This window comes from Montipora capricornis, chromosome 7, assembly GCF_036669925.1.
Source record: "Montipora capricornis isolate CH-2021 chromosome 7, ASM3666992v2, whole genome shotgun sequence".
Lineage (NCBI taxonomy): Eukaryota > Metazoa > Cnidaria > Anthozoa > Scleractinia > Acroporidae > Montipora > Montipora capricornis.
The window spans coordinates 18,592,015-18,615,742 of NC_090889.1; the positions used below are offsets into that span (position 1 = coordinate 18,592,015).

Below are 23,728 nucleotides of genomic sequence, written 5' to 3' on the forward strand. Positions count from 1 at the left end.
TTGCCGTCACGTTTGTAGTCTGCTGTTCGAGTTTCAACTTCAAGACACTGTTCTTGAGGTAAGTAATTTACGGCAGCGTTTTATCTCCAGAGATTAATCAGACCTCCTGTTTGACCATATCAGTCATGTTGTTACATCTGTTTGCTATCTATTGGGAACAATTTTGAAGATCACATGTAAGTTTTGGGAGAATTTTAGCTGTTTGATTTGAGAGCAGTTGTAGCAATGAAAAATCCAAGATGGCGGCACCGCTGTGGATAACAGGAACGGCTTGCTAAAAGTTCAGAATCGCACTAACCTCTAGAACGGCAAACGACTTACTAATAAACTGGGGTTTGTGGTTTGCGGTATATCGCGAAAACGTCGGTTCTAAACTAAAAGGTCTCTATTGCTTTTATTTTGGCGTGAAGTCTTGCATGTTTTGGTCTGGGATTCGCAAGCAAGGGTCTCGGCATCTCGGCGAGTCTAGGATTTTACCATTCGTCAACCCTTGCATTGCCAGATAAATTAATTTTAAAACTTGAGGAAGCAGGGGTGGCACATCGATGAGAGCACTCGCATCCCACCAATGTGGCCTGGGTTCGATTCCCAGTCTGACATGGCACTATTGGATGAGAACCCGTGAAAAACCTGTGAAAAACCTGTGAATTTTCCTGTGAAAAAAGCTATGAAATACTAATTTTCATGTGTTTTTTCAAAGGTTTTTCACAGGTTTTTCACAGGATGTGAAATTTTGAAAACCTGTGAACAGGGCACTTTTCACAGGGTCAAAACCTGTGAAAAAACCTGTTAAAAAACCTGTGAAATAAAACCTGTGAAAAATCCTGTGAAAAAACCTGTGAAAAAGAATCTTGCGCTGGAGCTTTTTCACAGGTTTTTTCACAGGGTCTAGAATCTCAAAACCTGTGAACAGGGCACTTTTCACATAGTCACAACCTGTGAAAAAACCTGTGAAAAAAAACCTGTGAAAAAACCTATGAAAAAGAATCTTGTTCTGGAGCCTTTTCACAGTACGTACAGGTCACACGCAGGGTCAAAATCTCAAAACCAATGAACACGGCACTTTTCACATGGTCCCTTGAACTGATTACATCGTGTTCATTAATATATTGGCAAAATTTGACAGGCAATATGACATGTCATTGATGAGTAACATTCCTTCTTCTGACAATTGAGACATGCATAGCTATAGGTCTGTTGGTGTTCTGGTTTACTTTTAGGTAAACAACATTTCTAGATCTGTCACAAAGCGGCAAGATTATGACGCGTCGCGGTAAACATAATGAAGTAACCTGGAGTGCTACTGGATACCTCCAGATAAAGCCCCGATACCATGCCTTAGGAAAGTTTCCTAAGGCTTTGTATGGGACAACAGGAGGTACCTCATACAGTGCACACATTTTCCGTCCTTTTCACAAGGATTAAGCTTGTGAGGAGATGTGCAAGATCTGTAAAAGTTAACTGTGGGAAAAGGTGTTTAAGACAAATTAGGAGTTTTTTCACCTTCCCAAAGACTTCTTAATTAGTTGTAAAAATCTCTGAAAAAGTTACTTTTGCACAGTGCAAAAAGTAACTTACCGGTAGTTAAAGTTAATGAGGTTTAAAATAATTTGTATAAATGCCAACAACAAAATGTTCAGCTCTCACATCCCTTCCAAAATTATGAATGCATGCAGCATGCATGCTCTGCATGCCTGCAGCATGCATGCTCTGTATGCCTGCAGCATGCATACAGTGCTTGCATGCAAATTGGCACTTTGTGCATGCATGCAGGGGAATGACTAGTTGCATGCAGAAAAAAGGTGAGTGAGCATGCAATTGAAGGAGAAAATTGCATGCATGCAGGAAAATGCAAAATGCTTTTGCTTGTTTAACAAATTGAAAAGTAATCAAATTATGGAGGGGACATTTAGTTTTTGACTGCTTTAACCCTTTGACACCTCAACACCCTAGGAGTCCATTCCAATTCACAAGTGAAATCTCTTGGCATTAGACAGAAAAATCTGTCAATAGTTTTTCCCAGGGGTTAATAAGAGTTAACAATGCTGTAGAGAATAAAAAGGTGACATTTTTTCATTTGTTAACATTTTTATTGCCCTCAAAGAAGGAGCAGTTACTAAATGAAAGAATGTTACAGCCTGAAAGAGAACCTTTCAAAATGTAAAAATTCAACAAATTTATCTCGTACAGTCTTAAATGCTGTAAAAAATGACTTCTATGATAATAATTGTTGTACAAATATTGTAAATAGGTGATTGTATCATGTACATGTTCATTTTAGGTTCTTGTTAAGTTAAATAAGGCTTAAAATTCGTTGTGTTAATGGCATTCTTCTTAAATGTTGCCACTATCAGCAGATGTCAAAATCGACAAAACAATCTCATTTTGCCTGTGCCGACCGCCTCTTGTTTCAATCGCCACCTGGCCAATGTTCCGGTTCACGGTACTTGCACTGTATGATTTGGGGTAAATTCGTCTGAGAAAATCTGAAATTCATGCAAGAAATATAATTATTTTAAGCAATTGAAGAGTTTGAAAGTGAAACCACTGAGAATATAATTTTGGCCTCAATGAATTTCTCACTGCAAAAAAACGTTAATTAATATCAGACTGTGTTCTGCTACTTCGCTCAGAGAAATCAGGTACTTTTTCCCCTAAATTCATTTTTGATGGACTTGAATGTACTTTTTTTAACCTCAATTTCAAAATTATTATCAGATTTGACACTGCTATCTTCGAGCTACAGTGAACCTTTCTTTTTATTTTTGCCTAGACCAACCATAGCATTTTTTACGTAATTCAATTGCGTTTTAAGTTGCATCTACAAACATATCATGACGTTTTATGCAAAACAGGTTGTTATTGAGTAATTGTTACAAAAGAAGGTTAAAACTTAAGATCCTAAGGAAATGTATATTACAATGTAAGTGTTATTTTCAGCTCACCGGTATTGTAAGTATCTAAGTAAAAATTAATAATAAATTTAAACAAACTGTTAAAAATAAAGCCATTGCTGTTGATAAAAAATCTTCCTTTATCTTTTCTACTCAATTTGGTGCCCAGAACAGAAATTGCAATACAGAGCTTCCAGATTTCAAAATTTTCTGGGGTAGAATACCCCCAGACTCCCGCCCCTTCCTACACGAAGGTAATGGCTCCTTGTTGATACAGTCAGCTAATTGAGTTAAACCAGCTGCCTACAGTACTTCAAATTTTATTGAAACCCCTGAGTTTACATGTATTTACAAAGTAAAAATGAATAATTTCTTGTTTCACATTATGTGTTAAATGAAACAGTTACCTTGAATTAGAGTCAGCCTGTGTTCATCAAACTTCTGCTTAGGCTCCTTTCCAGGTTGTGGCGGAGATCTGTTCTTGGCTGTTGTACCAGAAATTGTACAGACAGATCTTTCAAGCACTGTGAACATAGTGATGGCTAGTATCCTAGCAGCCCTAGACACTGCATCAACATTGGCTGCCTTGGATTTGAGATGTTGAGGAACTTCACTCAAAATGTGCTTTGCACTGAACAGCTGCTGAGGGCAGTTGTGATAACTTGGCTGCTTTTCGTTTTCCCAATCATATTTGCTGTTTTCCTCCACAAATTCTTGGCAATCATTAATGTGATCCACAGGCTTTTTTTCAGGCTTTGGAGAGACTTTCAATACCTGCAGGAAAGAGGGATTTTAAACCATGATTTTTCAACAAATACATTAATAATTTATTGGTTTACTATTATCTCTTATTAAGTACAATTATGTACATCCTGGCTTTCAAGTGGTACTATGATCAAAAAATCATTTCCTTTTTCTCTTCTGATTTTGAAAGCATGTTCGCTGAACACCTAACTGGCAAAATTTTGAGCTTTGAGTTTTATCCAAAGGCTGTTTATTTTTAGTGTAAGTTTTGGATTCCATGATCCGCCATTACTCACGTTCAAAACTGGCCGATTGCACCTCAGAGGGTTGGATCTAGAGAAAATGACGTCATTTACTCACTAGCTTAAAATTTCAGCGTGTAAACCGAATTTATTATATACGCAAAACACGGGTTGAAAAGTCTGAAAGCCTGAAACGCCCGTGCTGCATATTAATTAGGCGGCGTACACACACATCGCATTCTTAAACTAGTGAGTGTTTGACGTCATTTTCTCCTCGACCCAGCTCTCTCAAGATTTTGAAGTTAGTAATGGCGGACCAATAAATAAGAAAATTCCAGCTAAAATAAACAGGTGTCTTTTTAAAATCAGTGAGTTAGCGTTTAGTTAACATAGTTTTGAAATCCAAAGGAAAAACAAAATATTTTTTTGGTCGTAGTACCACTTTAAAAAATGTTGGAGTTGTCATTTTATTCTCATATTTCTTAATAGAAACATTCACTTTCAAGAAATCTAATTTCCTAATCTAGCTGACCACTTCCAGTTTATTGGTTTTTTCCCCTTTTAGGTGTATTAACCATTAATTGACAGGGAGTTCTAATGTTGACTAAGTGAAGTGTCTGTTTAGCAAATAGATTTCATTAAGAACAGAAAAAATGTATCGCCGAATGTGTCACTGATCACTGTTCTTACCAGATTTTGACTTTTACTGTGATTTACTACTGAATAGATGCATGGAACATGGAATCCATTATTTTGTTATATATTTTTTGGAGTTTTAACCACCAACCGTTAGCTCAGAAGCCCCCCATCAATTGACTTAAACGTTTAAGCGCTTTGAGTCTTTGTTGGATCGTAAGTGTTTTCTCCAGCCCATTCAATAATACACCAACCTACATTGAGATTTTTACTTGTAAATTCTTAGCACTCTTTTAAAAACTAAACAAAGACTCTTGATGTTCTCCAAACCTCAATTTATTTATAACATGCTGACGCATGATCCTAGATCTATATGAAATAGATTTAATATCGCCAGCCTTAGAACGGAACGTCCACAACGAATTGGACGCCATCTTGAAATCGAACATCAAGAAGGCCTATATATCAATTTCGTTGAATGAAAACTGCTCTAGCACCGTTGTAAGTTTACAGAAACTAAGAAAAATTCATTCAGTGTATCAACATGAAGTTTTCCAAGGTATTGGGGATCAACAATCCAACGGGCGACAAAAACGGTAACTGATCGTCTCGCCTTTTAGCTTAATTCGTCCAAAAACACGCCACGCCATCGATCTTTCGGCCGCTCGGGAACGTGCAGTTAAACCTAATTTATCACGGCTTTAAGGACAGACGATTTACCATCAGAACCAAGTAAAGACATAGCCTTACCTTTTAATGATTCTTGCTTTGGAGATTCAGCATCTGGTGTGAGCTATTCTTTTAACTTTTTCGGAATCGTGCGCTGTCGTTTTAGAACCGGGCTTGGAGGTGTGTCACTGTCTTCAGTTCCATCACTAAATGGCTCGTACTCCGATCCACTCAGCGAGGTAATGTCATATTGTTCCTTTAATGCCTTTTTAGACAATGACATTGCTTTTACCTGTTTCGAATTCTTGGAAAAACCGTGGTAGAGCAATCAGTAGAGCAGACGTCCCTCGTTATCAACGCCGCGCAATTTCGCCACGCAGCATAAAAAAGTTTCATGCGCTGTGTAAATTTCCCGCTTGAAACTCGAATTATGATTGGACAACCGTGTCAAGGGACGGCACATAAATTCCCGCTTGAGAGTGGCGAAAAGTTGGGCGAAAAGTGTTTGTGAAAACCGATATTCTTCGCAATTCTCACAATCTTCACATGTCCCAAATTCGGAAAAGATACAAGCAATGGCAAAGAAATCCAAATATCCCAATTCCGAAGAGAACACTTGCTCGACGCTGTTCGGCACGCTGTCCTGACATCAGACATGACGTTTACAGACTCGTCAGAGCTGTCTGAAGACTGCAATGGTTTGCCAATCCTTTCATCAGAAAGAGAGACGCAAACTATCGAAGACAAACCTATGAAAGGTAGGGAAACCAGCGTCTCCGATTCATCTGCATGTGTTTAATAGCGATAGCGCAAACGAAGATAATTTTTACCGTGATCAAGATGAACTTGGTTGTTGATGACAAACTGGAACCTGCAGGATTTAGTGAAGTTTTCAAAGTGTTCTGACCACGCCGAGTTTACTTGAGATTCATTTTTCCTTTTGTAAAACATTTGTGGTGGTTCGGAAGTATCCAGAGTTATTTATTGTAAACAAATAGGCACCATTTTATCCGCGCATGGATTTTAAGCAAGGGGATTGGAGCTAGTTCCCCTGAATTTTCAACCCATGATGCAAAGCAACTTCCGGTAGAAATCAGCAGGATGTACAATCCTGGTCAAAACTGTCGGGACAATTCGTGCTTTTCCCCCTCCCCCCATTACAATGTTGATTTTTCACGGTCTCCAAAATTAAGATCCGTTCATCGATCGCTGGCATGTTTCAACATTGTCTGGGGGGAAGGGGGGCGCCAAAAAGGAAGCGAAAGAAGAACAAACCGTGCTCATATAACGATGAAAGCATGTACAGTAAATTCTCTACTTTTCGCCCAAACTTTGACAAGTGTCCCGAAGTGTTTTGACCCGGATTGTCTGAAACTGAGTTTCATCGAATAAAACTGGAAACCGTATCATATATGTCCTCAAAATAGTAAACAATTTGTAACACTGCGTTAAAAATTGTTTTATTGTAGTAAAGTCTGTTTTATGGCAGCTTAAGAACCAGCAAAGAACATTTTCAGGAGACTCGCTACCAGACTCCGCGCAGTTAGCGGCCGCTTTTTCGAGCTGCAGAATTATTTGACTTTGCTAAGAAGAGTTCGATTGCTCACAAGTTGAAGGACAGCAAATCGCGTAGACAATAGAATAGTTTAAAGGAAAGAGCCACATTCACGTCTCTGTGGATTTTGCTTCGCCAAATTTCTGCGCGTCATCTTGCTTACACTCAATCAGTGTCATACAAAACCGCATTGTCTGTTGCGTGACCCAAGCCGTTGTTGACAACGGCAACAGTTCTCACTCACATTTCTCACTCCTAAAAACACATTTTCTGGTTGTGCTTTTGATGTAGCTAGCAGAATATATGGCGTGTTGTATTATAAACACTTTCGTTGATCTTTAATTGGCGTTCGTTTCTGAACAAGAAAACGCTTAATGCATTTTTCAACATTTCTCGGCTATTTGAAAAGAATAAGCTAACATCTAATTTGATCTTTTGCTGTTTTTAGGGTGAGAAATGTTGAAAAATACCCACCCGGTGATCGTTTAAAGCCAAAAAGCGCTTGTATGAATAGAAAAGAAAGGGTTATTATGTTTTTTGCAGAGTCTTTTTTAAAAGTCATTTCTAAACCTAAATATCTTCCTTTACATAGCCGAGAAATGTGGCCGAGAACTGTTGACTGCTCACGGTAACGCAACCCACCGTTTTGACAATCCTTGCTCACACTACCTCTACACCGGTGCAATATATTGCTTTACTATCAGAGATAATTCTCTAATGAGATTCAATGAACCTGACCAGGCTTGACACCAATTATCAAGAAATTCTTTTCTCAGACAATCCTGGTCAAAACTGTCGGGACAATTCGTGCTTTTCCCCCTCCCCCCATTACAATGTTGATTTTTCACGGTCTCCAAAATAAAGATCCGTTCATCGATCGCTGGCATGTTTCAACATTGTCTGGGGGGAAGGGGGGCGCCAAAAAGGAAGCGAAAGAAGAACAAACCGTGCTCATATAACGATGAAAGCATGTACAGTAAATTCTCTACTTTTCGCCCAAACTTTGACAAGTGTCCCGAAGTGTTTTGACCCGGATTGTCTGAAACTGAGTTTCATCGAATAAAACTGGAAACCGTATCATATATGTCCTCAAAATAGTAAACAATTTGTAACACTGCGTTAAAAATTGTTTTATTGTAGTAAAGTCTGTTTTATGGCAGCTTAAGAACCAGCAAAGAACATTTTCAGGAGACTCGCTACCAGACTCCGCGCAGTTAGCGGCCGCTTTTTCGAGCTGCAGAATTATTTGACTTTGCTAAGAAGAGTTCGATTGCTCACAAGTTGAAGGACAGCAAATCGCGTAGACAATAGAATAGTTTAAAGGAAAGAGCCACATTCACGTCTCTGTGGATTTTGCTTCGCCAAATTTCTGCGCGTCATCTTGCTTACACTCAATCAGTGTCATACAAAACCGCATTGTCTGTTGCGTGACCCAAGCCGTTGTTGACAACGGCAACAGTTCTCACTCACATTTCTCACTCCTAAAAACACATTTTCTGGTTGTGCTTTTGATGTAGCTAGCAGAATATATGGCGTGTTGTATTATAAACACTTTCGTTGATCTTTAATTGGCGTTCGTTTGTGAACAAGAAAACGCTTAATGCATTTTTCAACATTTCTCGGCTATTTGAAAAGAATAAGCTAACATCTAATTTGATCTTTTGCTGTTTTTAGGGTGAGAAATGTTGAAAAATACCCACCCGGTGATCGTTTAAAGCCAAAAAGCGCTTGTATGAATAGAAAAGAAAGGGTTATTATGTTTTTTGCAGAGTCTTTTTTTAAAAGTCATTTCTAAACCTAAATATCTTCCTTTAAATAGCCGAGAAATGTGGCCGAGAACTGTTGACTGCTCACGGTAACGCAACCCACCGTTTTGACAATCCTTGCTCACACTACCTCTACACCGGTGCAATATATTGCTTTACTATCAGAGATAATTCTCTAATGAGATTCAATGAACCTGACCAGGCTTGACACCAATTATCAAGAAATTCTTTTCTCAGACAATCCTGGTCAAAACTGTCGGGACAATTCGTGCTTTTCCCCCTCCCCCCATTACAATGTTGATTTTTCACGGTCTCCAAAATCAAGATCCGTTCATCGATCGCTGGCATGTTTCAACATTGTCTGGGGGGAAGGGGGGCGCCAAAAAGGAAGCGAAAGAAGAACAAACCGCGCTCATATAACGATGAAAGCATGTATAGTAAATTCTCTACTTTTCGCCCAAAATTTGACAAGTGTCCCGAAGTGTTTTGACCCGGATTGTCTGAGACTGAGTTTCATCAAATAAAACTGGAAACCGTATCATATATGTCCTCAAAATAGTAAACAATTTGTAACACTGCGTTAAAAATTGTTTTATTGTAGTAAAGTCTGTTTTATGGCAGCTTAAGAACCAGCAAAGAACATTTTCAGGAGACTCGCTACCAGACTCCGCGCAGTTAGCGGCCGCTTTTTCGAGCTGCAGAATTATTTGACTTTGCTAAGAAGAGTTCGATTGCTCACAAGTTGAAGGACAGCAAATCGCGTAGACAATAGAATAGTTTAAAGGAAAGAGCCACATTCACGTCTCTGTGGATTTTGCTTCGCCAAATTTCTGCGCGTCATCTTGCTGACACTCAATCAGTGTCATACAAAACCGCATTGTCTGTTGCGTGACCCAAGCCGTTGTTGACAACGGCAACAGTTCTCACTCACATTTCTCACTCCTAAAAACACATTTTCTGGTTGTGCTTTTGATGTAGCTAGCAGAATATATGGCGTGTTGTATTATAAACACTTTCGTTGATCTTTAATTGGCGTTCGTTTGTGAACAAGAAAACGCTTAATGCATTTTTCAACATTTCTCGGCTATTTGAAAAGAATAAGCTAACATCTAATTTGATCTTTTGCTGTTTTTAGGGTGAGAAATGTTGAAAAATACCCACCCGGTGATCGTTTAAAGCCAAAAAGCGCTTGTATGAATAGAAAAGAAAGGGTTATTATGTTTTTTGCAGAGTCTTTTTTTAAAAGTCATTTCTAAACCTAAATATCTTCCTTTACATAGCCGAGAAATGTGGCCGAGAACTGTTGACTGCTCACGGTAACGCAACCCACCGTTTTGACAATCCTTGCTCACACTACCTCTACACCGGTGCAATATATTGCTTTACTATCAGAGATAATTCTCTAATGAGATTCAATGAACCTGACCAGGCTTGACACCAATTATCAAGAAATTCTTTTCTCAGACAATCCTGGTCAAAACTGTCGGGACAATTCGTGCTTTTCCCCCTCCCCCCATTACAATGTTGATTTTTCACGGTCTCCAAAATAAAGATCCGTTCATCGATCGCTGGCATGTTTCAACATTGTCTGGGGGGAAGGGGGGCGCCAAAAAGGAAGCGAAAGAAGAACAAACCGTGCTCATATAACGATGAAAGCATGTACAGTAAATTCTCTACTTTTCGCCCAAAATTTGACAAGTGTCCCGAAGTGTTTTGACCCGGATTGTCTGAGACTGAGTTTCATCAAATAAAACTGGAAACCGTATCATATATGTCCTCAAAATAGTAAACAATTTGTAACACTGCGTTAAAAATTGTTTTATTGTAGTAAAGTCTGTTTTATGGCAGCTTAAGAACCAGCAAAGAACATTTTCAGGAGACTCGCTACCAGACTCCGCGCAGTTAGCGGCCGCTTTTTCGAGCTGCAGAATTATTTGACTTTGCTAAGAAGAGTTCGATTGCTCACAAGTTGAAGGACAGCAAATCGCGTAGACAATAGAATAGTTTAAAGGAAAGAGCCACATTCACGTCTCTGTGGATTTTGCTTCGCCAAATTTCTGCGCGTCATCTTGCTTACACTCAATCAGTGTCATACAAAACCGCATTGTCTGTTGCGTGACCCAAGCCGTTGTTGACAACGGCAACAGTTCTCACTCACATTTCTCACTCCTAAAAACACATTTTCTGGTTGTGCTTTTGATGTAGCTAGCAGAATATATGGCGTGTTGTATTATAAACACTTTCGTTGATCTTTAATTGGCGTTCGTTTGTGAACAAGAAAACGCTTAATGCATTTTTCAACATTTCTCGGCTATTTGAAAAGAATAAGCTAACATCTAATTTGATCTTTTGCTGTTTTTAGGGTGAGAAATGTTGAAAAATACCCACCCGGTGATCGTTTAAAGCCAAAAAGCGCTTGTATGAATAGAAAAGAAAGGGTTATTATGTTTTTTGCAGAGTCTTTTTTTAAAAGTCATTTCTAAACCTAAATATCTTCCTTTAAATAGCCGAGAAATGTGGCCGAGAACTGTTGACTGCTCACGGTAACGCAACCCACCGTTTTGACAATCCTTGCTCACACTACCTCTACACCGGTGCAATATATTGCTTTACTATCAGAGATAATTCTCTAATGAGATTCAATGAACCTGACCAGGCTTGACACCAATTATCAAGAAATTCTTTTCTCAGACAATCCTGGTCAAAACTGTCGGGACAATTCGTGCTTTTCCCCCTCCCCCCATTACAATGTTGATTTTTCACGGTTCCGTTCATCGATCGCTGGCATGTTTCAACATTGTCTGAGGGGAAGGGGGGCGCCAAAAGGAAGCGAAAGAAGAACAAACCGTGCTCATATAACGATGAAAGCATGTACAGTAAATTCTCTACTTTTCGCCCAAACTTTGACAAGTGTCCCGAAGTGTTTTGACCCGGATTGTCTGAGACTGAGTTTCATCAAATAAAACTGGAAACCGTATCATATATGTCCTCAAAATAGTAAACAATTTGTAACACTGCGTTAAAAATTGTTTTATTGTAGTAAAGTCTGTTTTATGGCAGCTTAAGAACCAGCAAAGAACATTTTCAGGAGACTCGCTACCAGACTCCGCGCAGTTAGCGGCCGCTTTTTCGAGCTGCAGAATTATTTGACTTTGCTAAGAAGAGTTCGATTGCTCACAAGTTGAAGGACAGCAAATCGCGTAGACAATAGAATAGTTTAAAGGAAAGAGCCACATTCACGTCTCTGTGGATTTTGCTTCGCCAAATTTCTGCGCGTCATCTTGCTTACACTCAATCAGTGTCATACAAAACCGCATTGTCTGTTGCGTGACCCAAGCCGTTGTTGACAACGGCAACAGTTCTCACTCACATTTCTCACTCCTAAAAACACATTTTCTGGTTGTGCTTTTGATGTAGCTAGCAGAATATATGGCGTGTTGTATTATAAACACTTTCGTTGATCTTTAATTGGCGTTCGTTTCTGAACAAGAAAACGCTTAATGCATTTTTCAACATTTCTCGGCTATTTGAAAAGAATAAGCTAACATCTAATTTGATCTTTTGCTGTTTTTAGGGTGAGAAATGTTGAAAAATACCCACCCGGTGATCGTTTAAAGCCAAAAAGCGCTTGTATGAATAGAAAAGAAAGGGTTATTATGTTTTTTGCAGAGTCTTTTTTTAAAAGTCATTTCTAAACCTAAATATCTTCCTTTAAATAGCCGAGAAATGTGGCCGAGAACTGTTGACTGCTCACGGTAACGCAACCCACCGTTTTGACAATCCTTGCTCACACTACCTCTACACCGGTGCAATATATTGCTTTACTATCAGAGATAATTCTCTAATGAGATTCAATGAACCTGACCAGGCTTGACACCAATTATCAAGAAATTCTTTTCTCAGACAATCCTGGTCAAAACTGTCGGGACAATTCGTGCTTTTCCCCTCCCCCCATTACAATGTTGATTTTTCACGGTCTCCAAAATTAAGATCCGTTCATCGATCGCTGGCATGTTTCAACATTGTCTGGGGGGAAGGGGGGCGCAAAAAAGGAAGGGAAAGAAGAACAAACCGTGCTCATATAACGATGAAAGCATGTACAGTAAATTCTCTACTTTTCGCCCAAAATTTGACAAGTGTCCCGAAGTGTTTTGACCCGGATTGTCTGAAACTGAGTTTCATCGAATAAAACTGGAAACCGTATCATATATGTCCTCAAAATAGTAAACAATTTGTAACACTGCGTTAAAAATTGTTTTATTGTAGTAAAGTCTGTTTTATGGCAGCTTAAGAACCAGCAAAGAACATTTTCAGGAGACTCGCTACCAGACTCCGCGCAGTTAGCGGCCGCTTTTTCGAGCTGCAGAATTATTTGACTTTGCTAAGAAGAGTTCGATTGCTCACAAGTTGAAGGACAGCAAATCGCGTAGACAATAGAATAGTTTAAAGGAAAGAGCCACATTCACGTCTCTGTGGATTTTGCTTCGCCAAATTTCTGCGCGTCATCTTGCTGACACTCAATCAGTGTCATACAAAACCGCATTGTCTGTTGCGTGACCCAAGCCGTTGTTGACAACGGCAACAGTTCTCACTCACATTTCTCACTCCTAAAAACACATTTTCTGGTTGTGCTTTTGATGTAGCTAGCAGAATATATGGCGTGTTGTATTATAAACACTTTCGTTGATCTTTAATTGGCGTTCGTTTCTGAACAAGAAAACGCTTAATGCATTTTTCAACATTTCTCGGCTATTTGAAAAGAATAAGCTAACATCTAATTTGATCTTTTGCTGTTTTTAGGGTGAGAAATGTTGAAAAATACCCACCCGGTGATCGTTTAAAGCCAAAAAGCGCTTGTATGAATAGAAAAGAAAGGGTTATTATGTTTTTTGCAAAGTCTTTTTTAAAAGTCATTTCTAAACCTAAATATCTTCCTTTACATAGCCGAGAAATGTGGCCGAGAACTGTTGACTGCTCACGGTAACGCAACCCACCGTTTTGACAATCCTTGCTCACACTACCTCTACACCGGTGCAATATATTGCTTTACTATCAGAGATAATTCTCTAATGAGATTCAATGAACCTGACCAGGCTTGACACCAATTATCAAGAAATTCTTTTCTCAGACAATCCTGGTCAAAACTGTCGGGACAATTCGTGCTTTTCCCCCTCCCCCCATTACAATGTTGATTTTTCACGGTTCCGTTCATCGATCGCTGGCATGTTTCAACATTGTCTGAGGGGAAGGGGGGCGCAAAAAAGGAAGCGAAAGAAGAACAAACCGTGCTCATATAACGATGAAAGCATGTACAGTAAATTCTCTACTTTTCGCCCAAAATTTGACAAGTGTCCCGAAGTGTTTTGACCCGGATTGTCTGAGACTGAGTTTCATCAAATAAAACTGGAAACCGTATCATATATGTCCTCAAAATAGTAAACAATTTGTAACACTGCGTTAAAAATTGTTTTATTGTAGTAAAGTCTGTTTTATGGCAGCTTAAGAACCAGCAAAGAACATTTTCAGGAGACTCGCTACCAGACTCCGCGCAGTTAGCGGCCGCTTTTTCGAGCTGCAGAATTATTTGACTTTGCTAAGAAGAGTTCGATTGCTCACAAGTTGAAGGACAGCAAATCGCGTAGACAATAGAATAGTTTAAAGGAAAGAGCCACATTCACGTCTCTGTGGATTTTGCTTCGCCAAATTTCTGCGCGTCATCTTGCTTACACTCAATCAGTGTCATACAAAACCGCATTGTCTGTTGCGTGACCCAAGCCGTTGTTGACAACGGCAACAGTTCTCACTCACATTTCTCACTCCTAAAAACACATTTTCTGGTTGTGCTTTTGATGTAGCTAGCAGAATATATGGCGTGTTGTATTATAAACACTTTCGTTGATCTTTAATTGGCGTTCGTTTGTGAACAAGAAAACGCTTAATGCATTTTTCAACATTTCTCGGCTATTTGAAAAGAATAAGCTAACATCTAATTTGATCTTTTGCTGTTTTTAGGGTGAGAAATGTTGAAAAATACCCACCCGGTGATCGTTTAAAGCCAAAAAGCGCTTGTATGAATAGAAAAGAAAGGGTTATTATGTTTTTTGCAGAGTCTTTTTTAAAAGTCATTTCTAAACCTAAATATCTTCCTTTACATAGCCGAGAAATGTGGCCGAGAACTGTTGACTGCTCACGGTAACGCAACCCACCGTTTTGACAATCCTTGCTCACACTACCTCTACACCGGTGCAATATATTGCTTTACTATCAGAGATAATTCTCTAATGAGATTCAATGAACCTGACCAGGCTTGACACCAATTATCAAGAAATTCTTTTCTCAGACAATCCTGGTCAAAACTGTCGGGACAATTCGTGCTTTTCCCCCTCCCCCCATTACAATGTTGATTTTTCACGGTCTCCAAAATTAAGATCCGTTCATCGATCGCTGGCATGTTTCAACATTGTCTGGGGGGAAGGGGGGCGCCAAAAAGGAAGCGAAAGAAGAACAAACCGTGCTCATATAACGATGAAAGCATGTACAGTAAATTCTCTACTTTTCGCCCAAAATTTGACAAGTGTCCCGAAGTGTTTTGACCCGGATTGTCTGAAACTGAGTTTCATCGAATAAAACTGGAAACCGTATCATATATGTCCTCAAAATAGTAAACAATTTGTAACACTGCGTTAAAAATTGTTTTATTGTAGTAAAGTCTGTTTTATGGCAGCTTAAGAACCAGCAAAGAACATTTTCAGGAGACTCGCTACCAGACTCCGCGCAGTTAGCGGCCGCTTTTTCGAGCTGCAGAATTATTTGACTTTGCTAAGAAGAGTTCGATTGCTCACAAGTTGAAGGACAGCAAATCGCGTAGACAATAGAATAGTTTAAAGGAAAGAGCCACATTCACGTCTCTGTGGATTTTGCTTCGCCAAATTTCTGCGCGTCATCTTGCTTACACTCAATCAGTGTCATACAAAACCGCATTGTCTGTTGCGTGACCCAAGCCGTTGTTGACAACGGCAACAGTTCTCACTCACATTTCTCACTCCTAAAAACACATTTTCTGGTTGTGCTTTTGATGTAGCTAGCAGAATATATGGCGTGTTGTATTATAAACACTTTCGTTGATCTTTAATTGGCGTTCGTTTGTGAACAAGAAAACGCTTAATGCATTTTTCAACATTTCTCGGCTATTTGAAAAGAATAAGCTAACATCTAATTTGATCTTTTGCTGTTTTTAGGGTGAGAAATGTTGAAAAATACCCACCCGGTGATCGTTTAAAGCCAAAAAGCGCTTGTATGAATAGAAAAGAAAGGGTTATTATGTTTTTGCAGCGTCCTTTTTAAAAGTCATTTCTAAACCTAAATATCTTCCTTTACATAGCCGAGAAATGTGGCCGAGAACTGTTGACTGCTCACGGTAACGCAACCCACCGTTTTGACAATCCTTGCTCACACTACCTCTACACCGGTGCAATATATTGCTTTACTATCAGAGATAATTCTCTAATGAGATTCAATGAACCTGACCAGGCTTGACACCAATTATCAAGAAATTCTTTTCTCAGACAATCCTGGTCAAAACTGTCGGGACAATTCGTGCTTTTCCCCCTCCCCCCATTACAATGTTGATTTTTCACGGTCTCCAAAATAAAGATCCGTTCATCGATCGCTGGCATGTTTCAACATTGTCTGGGGGGAAGGGGGGCGCCAAAAAGGAAGCGAAAGAAGAACAAACCGTGCTCATATAACGATGAAAGCATGTACAGTAAATTCTCTACTTTTCGCCCAAAATTTGACAAGTGTCCCGAAGTGTTTTGACCCGGATTGTCTGAGACTGAGTTTCATCAAATAAAACTGGAAACCGTATCATATATGTCCTCAAAATAGTAAACAATTTGTAACACTGCGTTAAAAATTGTTTTATTGTAGTAAAGTCTGTTTTATGGCAGCTTAAGAACCAGCAAAGAACATTTTCAGGAGACTCGCTACCAGACTCCGCGCAGTTAGCGGCCGCTTTTTCGAGCTGCAGAATTATTTGACTTTGCTAAGAAGAGTTCGATTGCTCACAAGTTGAAGGACAGCAAATCGCGTAGACAATAGAATAGTTTAAAGGAAAGAGCCACATTCACGTCTCTGTGGATTTTGCTTCGCCAAATTTCTGCGCGTCATCTTGCTTACACTCAATCAGTGTCATACAAAACCGCATTGTCTGTTGCGTGACCCAAGCCGTTGTTGACAACGGCAACAGTTCTCACTCACATTTCTCACTCCTAAAAACACATTTTCTGGTTGTGCTTTTGATGTAGCTAGCAGAATATATGGCGTGTTGTATTATAAACACTTTCGTTGATCTTTAATTGGCGTTCGTTTCTGAACAAGAAAACGCTTAATGCATTTTTCAACATTTCTCGGCTATTTGAAAAGAATAAGCTAACATCTAATTTGATCTTTTGCTGTTTTTAGGGTGAGAAATGTTGAAAAATACCCACCCGGTGATCGTTTAAAGCCAAAAAGCGCTTGTATGAATAGAAAAGAAAGGGTTATTATGTTTTTTGCAGAGTCTTTTTTAAAAGTCATTTCTAAACCTAAATATCTTCCTTTACATAGCCGAGAAATGTGGCCGAGAACTGTTGACTGCTCACGGTAACGCAACCCACCGTTTTGACAATCCTTGCTCACACTACCTCTACACCGGTGCAATATATTGCTTTACTATCAGAGATAATTCTCTAATGAGATTCAATGAACCTGACCAGGCTTGACACCAATTATCAAGAAATTCTTTTCTCAGACAATCCTGGTCAAAACTGTCGGGACAATTCGTGCTTTTCCCCCTCCCCCCATTACAATGTTGATTTTTCACGGTCTCCAAAATTAAGATCCGTTCATCGATCGCTGGCATGTTTCAACATTGTCTGGGGGGAAGGGGGGCGCCAAAAAGGAAGCGAAAGAAGAACAAACCGTGCTCATATAACGATGAAAGCATGTACAGTAAATTCTCTACTTTTCGCCCAAAATTTGACAAGTGTCCCGAAGTGTTTTGACCCGGATTGTCTGAAACTGAGTTTCATCGAATAAAACTGGAAACCGTATCATATATGTCCTCAAAATAGTAAACAATTTGTAACACTGCGTTAAAAATTGTTTTATTGTAGTAAAGTCTGTTTTATGGCAGCTTAAGAACCAGCAAAGAACATTTTCAGGAGACTCGTTACCAGACTCCGCGCAGTTAGCGGCCGCTTTTTCGAGCTGCAGAATTATTTGACTTTGCTAAGAAGAGTTCGATTGCTCACAAGTTGAAGGACAGCAAATCGCGTAGACAATAGAATAGTTTAAAGGAAAGAGCCACATTCACGTCTCTGTGGATTTTGCTTCGCCAAATTTCTGCGCGTCATCTTGCTTACACTCAATCAGTGTCATACAAAACCGCATTGTCTGTTGCGTGACCCAAGCCGTTGTTGACAACGGCAACAGTTCTCACTCACATTTCTCACTCCTAAAAACACATTTTCTGGTTGTGCTTTTGATGTAGCTAGCAGAATATATGGCGTGTTGTATTATAAACACTTTCGTTGATCTTTAATTGGCGTTCGTTTCTGAACAAGAAAACGCTTAATGCATTTTTCAACATTTCTCGGCTATTTGAAAAGAATAAGCTAACATCTAATTTGATCTTTTGCTGTTTTTAGGGTGAGAAATGTTGAAAAATACCCACCCGGTGATCGTTTAAAGCCAAAAAGCGCTTGTATGAATAGAAAAGAAAGGGTTATTATGTTTTTTGCAGAGTCTTTTTTTAAAAGTCATTTCTAAACCTAAATATCTTCCTTTAAATAGCCGAGAAATGTGGCCGAGAACTGTTGACTGCTCACGGTAACGCAACCCACCGTTTTGACAATCCTTGCTCACACTACCTCTACACCGGTGCAATATATTGCTTTACTATCAGAGATAATTCTCTAATGAGATTCAATGAACCTGACCAGGCTTGACACCAATTATCAAGAAATTCTTTTCTCAGACAATCCTGGTCAAAACTGTCGGGACAATTCGTGCTTTTCCCCCTCCCCCCATTACAATGTTGATTTTTCACGGTCTCCAAAATCAAGATCCGTTCATCGATCGCTGGCATGTTTCAACATGTTGATTTTTCACGGTCTCCAAAATCAAGATCCGTTCATCGATCGCTGGCATGTTTCAACATGTTGATTTTTCACGGTCTCCAAAATCAAGATCCGTTCATCGATCGCTGGCATGTTTCAACATGTTGATTTTTCACGGTCTCCAAAATCAAGATCCGTTCATCGATCGCTGGCATGTTTCAACATTGTCTGGGGGGAAGGGGGCGCAAAAAAGGCAGCGAAAGAAGAACAAACCGTGCTCATATAACGATGAAAGCATGAAAAGTAAATTCTCTACTTTTCGCCCAAAATTTGACAAGTGTCCCGAAGTGTTTTGACCCGGATTGTCTGAGACTGAGTTTCATCAAATAAAACTGGAAACCGTATCATATATGTCCTCAAAATAGTAAACAATTTGTAACACTGCGTTAAAAATTGTTTTATTGTAGTAAAGTCTGTTTTATGGCAGCTTAAGAACCAGCCAAGAACATTTTCAGGAGACTCGCTACCAGACTCCGCGCAGTTAGCGGCCGCTTTTTCGAGCTGCAGAATTATTTGACTTTGCTAAGAAGAGTTCGATTGCTCACAAGTTGAAGGACAGCAAATCGCGTAGACAATAGAATAGTTTAAAGGAAAGAGCCACATTCACGTCTCTGTGGATTTTGCTTCGCCAAATTTCTGCGCGTCATCTTGCTTACACTCAATCAGTGTCATACAAAACCGCATTGTCTGTTGCGTGACCCAAGCCGTTGTTGACAACGGCAACAGTTCTCACTCACATTTCTCACTCCTAAAAACACATTTTCTGGTTGTGCTTTTGATGTAGCTAGCAGAATATATGGCGTGTTGTATTATAAACACTTTCGTTGATCTTTAATTGGCGTTCGTTTCTGAACAAGAAAACGCTTAATGCATTTTTCAACATTTCTCGGCTATTTGAAAAGAATAAGCTAACATCTAATTTGATCTTTTGCTGTTTTTAGGGTGAGAAATGTTGAAAAATACCCACCCGGTGATCGTTTAAAGCCAAAAAGCGCTTGTATGAATAGAAAAGAAAGGGTTATTATGTTTTTTGCAGAGTCTTTTTTTAAAAGTCATTTCTAAACCTAAATATCTTCCTTTAAATAGCCGAGAAATGTGGCCGAGAACTGTTGACTGCTCACGGTAACGCAACCCACCGTTTTGACAATCCTTGCTCACACTACCTCTACACCGGTGCAATATATTGCTTTACTATCAGAGATAATTCTCTAATGAGATTCAATGAACCTGACCAGGCTTGACACCAATTATCAAGAAATTCTTTTCTCAGACAATCCTGGTCAAAACTGTCGGGACAATTCGTGCTTTTCCCCCTCCCCCCATTACAATGTTGATTTTTCACGGTCTCCAAAATCAAGATCCGTTCATCGATCGCTGGCATGTTTCAACATGTTGATTTTTCACGGTCTCCAAAATCAAGATCCGTTCATCGATCGCTGGCATGTTTCAACATGTTGATTTTTCACGGTCTCCAAAATCAAGATCCGTTCATCGATCGCTGGCATGTTTCAACATGTTGATTTTTCACGGTCTCCAAAATCAAGATCCGTTCATCGATCGCTGGCATGTTTCAACATTGTCTGGGGGGAAGGGGGGCGCAAAAAAGGCAGCGAAAGAAGAACAAACCGTGCTCATATAACGATGAAAGCATGTACAGTAAATTCTCTACTTTTCGCCCAAACTTTGACAAGTGTCCCGAAGTGTTTTGACCCGGATTGTCTGAAACTGAGTTTCATCAAATAAAACTGGAAACCGTATCATATATGTCCTCAAAATAGTAAACAATTTGTAACACTGCGTTAAAAATTGTTTTATTGTAGTAAAGTCTGTTTTATGGCAGCTTAAGAACCAGCAAAGAACATTTTCAGGAGACTCGCTACCAGACTCCGCGCAGTTAGCGGCCGCTTTTTCGAGCTGCAGAATTATTTGACTTTGCTAAGAAGAGTTCGATTGCTCACAAGTTGAAGGACAGCAAATCGCGTAGACAATAGAATAGTTTAAAGGAAAGAGCCACATTCACGTCTCTGTGGATTTTGCTTCGCCAAATTTCTGCGCGTCATCTTGCTTACACTCAATCAGTGTCATACAAAACCGCATTGTCTGTTGCGTGACCCAAGCCGTTGTTGACAACGGCAACAGTTCTCACTCACATTTCTCACTCCTAAAAACACATTTTCTGGTTGTGCTTTTGATGTAGCTAGCAGAATATATGGCGTGTTGTATTATAAACACTTTCGTTGATCTTTAATTGGCGTTCGTTTCTGAACAAGAAAACGCTTAATGCATTTTTCAACATTTCTCGGCTATTTGAAAAGAATAAGCTAACATCTAATTTGATCTTTTGCTGTTTTTAGGGTGAGAAATGTTGAAAAATACCCACCCGGTGATCGTTTAAAGCCAAAAAGCGCTTGTATGAATAGAAAAGAAAGGGTTATTATGTTTTTTGCAGAGTCTTTTTTTAAAAGTCATTTCTAAACCTAAATATCTTCCTTTAAATAGCCGAGAAATGTGGCCGAGAACTGTTGAATGCTCACGGTAACGCAACCCACCGTTTTGACAATCCTTGCTCACACTACCTCTACACCGGTGCAATATATTGCTTTACTATCAGAGATAATTCTCTAATGAGATTCAATGAACCTGACCAGGCTTGAGACCAATTATCAAGAAATTCTTTTCTCAGACAATCCTGGTCAAAACTGTCGGGACAATTCGTGCTTTTCCCCTCCCCCATTACAATGTTGATTTTTCACGGTCTCCAAAATTAAGATCCGTTCATCGATCGCTGGCATGTTTCAACATTGTTGATTTGTCACGGTCTCCAAAATCAAGATCCGTTCATCGATCGCTGGCATGTTTCAACATGTTGATTTTTCACGGTCTCCAAAATCAAGATCCGTTCATCGATCGCTGGCATGTTTCAACATGTTGATTTTTCACGGTCTCCAAAATCAAGATCCGTTCATCGATCGCTGGCATGTTTCAACAGGTTGATTTTTCACGGTCTCCAAAATCAAGATCCGTTCATCGATCGCTGGCATGTTTCAACATGTTGATTTGTCACGGTCTCCAAAATTAAGATCCGTTCATCGATCGCTGGCATGTTTCAACATGTTGATTTTTCACGGTCTCCAAAATCAAGATCCGTTCATCGATCGCTGGCATGTTTCAACATGTTGATTTTTCACGGTCTCCAAAATCAAGATCCGTTCATCGATCGCTGGCATGTTTCAACATGTTGATTTGTCACGGTCTCCAAAATCAAGATCCGTTCATCGATCGCTGGCATGTTTCAACATGTTGATTTTTCACGGTCTCCAAAATCAAGATCCGTTAATCGATCGCTGGCATGTTTCAACATGTTGATTTGTCACGGTCTCCAAAATAAAGAAACGTTCATCGATCGCTGGCATGTTTCAACATGTTGATTTTTCACGGTCTCCAAAATCAAGATCCGTTCATCGATCGCTGGCATGTTTCAACATGTTGATTTTTCACGGTCTCCAAAATCAAGATCCGTTCATCGATCGCTGGCATGTTTCAACATTGTCTGGGGGGAAGGGGGGCGCAAAAAAGGCAGCGAAAGAAGAACAAACCGTGCTCATATAACGATGAAAGCATGTACAGTAAATTCTCTACTTTTCGCCCAAACTTTGACAAGTGTCCCGAAGTGTTTTGACCCGGATTGTCTGAAACTGAGTTTCATCGAATAAAACTGGAAACCGTATCATATATGTCCTCAAAATAGTAAACAATTTGTAACACTGCGTTAAAAATTGTTTTATTGTAGTAAAGTCTGTTTTATGGCAGCTTAAGAACCAGCAAAGAACATTTTCAGGAGACTCGCTACCAGACTCCGCGCAGTTAGCGGCCGCTTTTTCGAGCTGCAGAATTATTTGACTTTGCTAAGAAGAGTTCGATTGCTCACAAGTTGAAGGACAGCAAATCGCGTAGACAATAGAATAGTTTAAAGGAAAGAGCCACATTCACGTCTCTGTGGATTTTGCTTCGCCAAATTTCTGCGCGTCATCTTGCTTACACTCAATCAGTGTCATACAAAACCGCATTGTCTGTTGCGTGACCCAAGCCGTTGTTGACAACGGCAACAGTTCTCACTCACATTTCTCACTCCTAAAAACACATTTTCTGGTTGTGCTTTTGATGTAGCTAGCAGAATATATGGCGTGTTGTATTATAAACACTTTCGTTGATCTTTAATTGGCGTTCGTTTGTGAACAAGAAAACGCTTAATGCATTTTTCAACATTTCTCGGCTATTTGAAAAGAATAAGCTAACATCTAATTTGATCTTTTGCTGTTTTTAGGGTGAGAAATGTTGAAAAATACCCACCCGGTGATCGTTTAAAGCCAAAAAGCGCTTGTATGAATAGAAAAGAAAGGGTTATTATGTTTTTTGCAGAGTCTTTTTTAAAAGTCATTTCTAAACCTAAATATCTTCCTTTACATAGCCGAGAAATGTGGCCGAGAACTGTTGACTGCTCACGGTAACGCAACCCACCGTTTTGACAATCCTTGCTCACACTACCTCTACACCGGTGCAATATATTGCTTTACTATCAGAGATAATTCTCTAATGAGATTCAATGAACCTGACCAGGCTTGACACCAATTATCAAGAAATTCTTTTCTCAGACAATCCTGGTCAAAACTGTCGGGACAATTCGTGCTTTTCCCCCTCCCCCCATTACAATGTTGATTTTTCACGGTCTCCAAAATCAAGATCCGTTCATCGATCGCTGGCATGTTTCAACATGTTGATTTTTCACGGTCTCCAAAATCAAGATCCGTTCATCGATCGCTGGCATGTTTCAACATGTTGATTTTTCACGGTCTCCAAAATCAAGATCCGTTCATCGATCGCTGGCATGTTTCAACATGTTGATTTTTCACGGTCTCCAAAATCAAGATCCGTTCATCGATCGCTGGCATGTTTCAACATGTTGATTTTTCACGGTCTCCAAAATCAAGATCCGTTCATCGATCGCTGGCATGTTTCAACATGTTGATTTGTCACGGTCTCCAAAATCAAGATCCGTTCATCG

General features: G+C 39.5%; 1 protein-coding gene and 1 long non-coding RNA gene across 2 annotated transcripts in view; both read right to left on the reverse strand.

The window, feature by feature from the left end:
- Positions 1-23,728, reverse strand: part of LOC138056357 (uncharacterized) — a 168,545-nt gene that overhangs the window by 64,632 nt on the left and 80,185 nt on the right.
- On the reverse strand, positions 2,363-4,772 carry LOC138057541 (uncharacterized). Its single transcript, XR_011133689.1, has 3 exons — positions 4,668-4,772; positions 3,302-3,668; positions 2,363-2,486 (listed from the first exon to the last, which is right to left on the reverse strand). It is a non-coding gene; the product is annotated as an uncharacterized lncRNA (long non-coding RNA).